The sequence below is a fragment of the Haemaphysalis longicornis genome, unplaced genomic scaffold, assembly GCF_048455015.1.
Source record: "Haemaphysalis longicornis isolate Haplotype H1 unplaced genomic scaffold, Haemaphysalis longicornis Haplotype H1 scaffold_26, whole genome shotgun sequence".
NCBI classification, from domain to species: domain Eukaryota; kingdom Metazoa; phylum Arthropoda; class Arachnida; order Ixodida; family Ixodidae; genus Haemaphysalis; species Haemaphysalis longicornis.
Genome location: NW_027526319.1, coordinates 3,229,120 through 3,232,959, shown reverse-complemented (window position 1 = coordinate 3,232,959; position 3,840 = coordinate 3,229,120). Strand labels below are relative to the sequence as shown.

The window sequence follows — 3,840 nt, the reverse complement described above, 5'->3', positions numbered from 1 at the left end:
AGCGCGTCTCCCGTTTCGTGTGTCCTTTTTCCTTTACGCTTTTGTCTCGTCGTGTAAAGTTAGCACCATTGTTTCATTATGTCCGTCTACTGGGGATTCCGTAACGACATATATGTAAGTTGCACTCCGTGTTGCCAGTGCTGCTTGGTGTTCTGACAGTCTTTTTATAGTGCCAGATGAGGTATGATTGCGTTTTTTATACAGGGATAAATACGTCAAAATGCAAGTCGAGAAAAATGAACCATTTTTCTGGAAGCGGGAGTCGAACGCACCACGTGGCCAGCGTTATGCAACGGTTGTGGGTTCGATGCCCGCTTCCGGAGAATCCGCAGATTTTTTCTCGCCTTGTATTTTCAGGTATTTATTACCGCATAAAAAGGCAATCATACCTCTTCCGCACTATACAAAACACTGTGAACACGCCAAATAGCACTAGCAATACTTACTGCAACTTTCATATGTGTCCTTACGGGATCTATCGTCCCGTAGGTCTCTGTTCTGCAAAATGCGTTACGAGGGTTCTGGCTGGAGCAGTCTGAAATGCCATTGGCTATTCCACACTTCTGACCGCGTCTTCCATAGCGGCCGCTGGAAAAACACGTTCTAAGTCTCCCGCTGCGGTCGAGGGGCACCGCTTGTTGACCGGCCTCGGAGGAGTCCTAAATGCAAACGTTTGAAAACAGCGCAGAAGACAGGACTAAGGAAGCAACAGACGATACAAGGGCTGACAAACAACTGTGTGTTTTTAATTCGCAGGAAAATATAAATGAAAAACTAAGGGAAGAGACATAAAACAACGAAGTAAAATTTCGACATAAAGATGATAGCAACAGATTAGTTAGTATAGCAGCGACAATTTTATCCGCTGCGTGAGGATTTGCAGGCGACTAGTCACGTAGGTAAGCGATTTTCTTATCCAGAAGTGACACGGACGGTTCGCTGGTACAGTCGCTCCCTTACCTCTTGATTTGGTAGGCTTTCAGATCTCCCTCTCCCTTTCCCCACGGTAAGTGGTAAGTGTGGCGCATTCTATGAACCGGGGGGTGAAGCAGCAAGAGGCGCAGTGTGTTGACAGCGTGCCGCCTGTTGAAGACCTGACTTCGTTGGCGTGCTCCCTCAAACGTTCATTCAAGCAGCGGCCTTTTTGTCCTATGTAGGAGCGTTTGCACGACAACGGAAACTCGTATACGACGTTGCTCACACAGTGCACGTAATAAGCTTTGTGCTTTTTCACGCACGCTGGTGATTTGCGGCTTCCTGCGTTTACGCGCTTACAAAGGCGCAGCAGCTTGATTACCAAGACACACAGGAGGTCCGTTGGATACGCGGCGCACCTCAAACGACAGACTTGCGCACCGAAACTCTGTTCCGCATGGTGGGAGCAGGACCTCCTCAGGGCATTTCTTAGCACACTCGTGGCAACTCCCCTCTTGACTAGCCTTGAGTGTGCTGAGCTGTATGGTAATGGGCCCTTTTAGGACCTAGGTGCATACTCCCAGCGGGTGTGCTCCTCCTCAAAATACAGGCTATTGTTCGGAAATGTCATCTGGCCGTTCGTTGGCAGTTCCGTGGTCAAGGTGAAAGCAGTGAGGTGCGATTCTAACACGCCAAAAATCGCTTCCGCCCCTTCACTGATTGTCCGCTTCTCGGTTGGACAGGCAGTGATAGGGAGCCCTTTCTTACCACAGAGTCGTAGAGTTATTGAGGTTCGTGGACGATTTTCTGGTGGTCATTTTTCAAACCGAGGAAAGGACACACACACACACACACACACACACACACACACACACACACATATATATATATAATATATATATATATATATATATATATATATATAGATAGATAGATATTGTAAGGGGGATTATAGCTGGGGACCGGCACGACGCTTGGAAAGAGGCAGAGACCAGAGACGGGTAAGGTTTTTTATACAACCTCCTTGGTTCTCTTAGAGCGAGCCACGCGATGCTGACCGTGCCTCTTCTCTCGCGCAGCACCTTGCGCCTGCCATCATGATGCGGCCCTTAGTAGTCCTTCCTGTGGTACATACCCCGTCGGTTGTACAGGGGAGATTGGAGCACACTAACCGCAAGGTATGTCGTCGTGTCGGAGACTACTAGCTCCAGTAAAATACACACACATATATATATATATATATATATATATATATATATATATATATATATATATATATATATATATATATATATATATATAGGGTTTGGAAATGAGAGGCTCGTTAGGAAGTACAGAAAGAAATGCCGGCCGTCTACAACGCCAAAGAAGGCATAGGGGAGTGGTTAGACTTCTTTTTACCGTAATGGACGTTACATTATTTTTTTTATATTAATTACGTGAGAAAGAAAGAAAGAAAAACAGATCTCGAATGCCTTACCAAGGCATTCGAGATCTAATCGAAAGGCGTGGGTTCGGTCCCCACTCTGGGCGCGTGTTTTTCTTTCTTTGTTTCTCACGTAATTAATATAAAAAAAATAATGTAACGTCCATTACGGTAAAAAGAAGTCTAACCACTCCCCTATGCCTTCTTTGGCGTTGTAGACTTCCGGCATTTCTTTCTGTACTTCCTAACGAGCCTCTCATTTCCAAACCCTATTATCGTGCGAAAGCTTAGCGAGGGCCTCGGTTCTGGCAGCCTTGATGCCAAGGTAGCATAACAGGGTTTCCCGCCAGTTAACCGCTCATGACAGGCTGTAGACGTTCGCGTCACGCCCCGGGGGTTGAAAAAAGAAGGTCGCCTTCTCCCCGTGTAGTCTGGGTGGCACTGGCTACCACCCTCAAGCGTCAGATACAGTTGTAGTAAATATAAATACCCCAGAATGTGAAGCAGACACAGTCGCCCAGATAGCCGAATTGGTAAGGAATTCGAGATCTAATCGAAAGGCGTGGGTTCGGTCCCCACTCTGGGCGCGTGTTTTTCTTTCTTTCTTTCTCACGTAATTAATATAAAAAAAATAATGTAACGTCCATTACGGTAAAAAGAAGTCTAACCACTCCCCTATGCCTTCTTTGGCGTTGTAGACTGCCGGCATTTCTTTCTGTACTTCCTAACGAGCCTCTCATTTCCAAACCCTATTATCGTGCGAAAGTTTAGCGAGGGCCTCGGTTCTGGCAGCCTTGATGCCAAGGTAGCATAACAGGGTTTTCCGCCAGTTAACCGCTCATGACAGGCTGTAGACGTTCGCGTCACGCCCCGGGGGTTGAAAAAAGAAGGTCCCCTTCTCCCCGTGTAGTCTGGGTGGCGCTGGCTACCACCCTCAAGCGTCAGATACAGTTGTAGTAAATATAAATACCCCAGAATGTGAAGCAGAACACAGTCGCCCAGATAGCCGAATTGGTAAGGCATTCGATATCTAATCGAAAAGCGTGGGTTCGGTCCCCACTCTGGGCGCGTGTTTTTCTTTCTTTCTTTCTCACGTAATTAATATAATAAAAAATAATGTAACGTCCATTACGGTAAAAAGAAGTCTAACCACTCCCCTACGCCTTCTTTGGCGTTGTAGACTGCCGGCATTTCTTTCTGTACTTCCTAACGAGCCTCTCATTTCCAAACCCTATTATCGTGCGAAAGTTTAGCGAGGGCCTCGGTTCTGGCAGCCTTGACAAGGTAAATATAACTGGTAGCGAAGCTTCCATAGAAGCCCATACGTTCAGAAAATGGCGGCTCTTAAGCTGCTCATGGGGCTTAGCACCATCTGTGTGAGGAAGGAACACTTCCGGCGGAACAAAAAATAAACAGGATGTGACGCAAGATTCGGTCAGAAAGTGACGTCATTTTAGTGGCATTAGCGGGAAAATTTGACTTCAAAAGAGCCTTAGCAG

The 3,840-nt window shown here is 46.6% G+C and overlaps 1 non-coding gene across 1 annotated transcript; it reads left to right on the top strand.

The window, feature by feature from the left end:
• The first annotated feature begins 3,337 nt into the window (after positions 1-3,337).
• Positions 3,338-3,409, top strand: Trnar-ucu (transfer RNA arginine (anticodon UCU)). Its single transcript has one exon. It is a non-coding gene; the product is annotated as a tRNA-Arg (tRNA).
• The last annotated feature ends 431 nt before the right edge of the window (positions 3,410-3,840 follow it).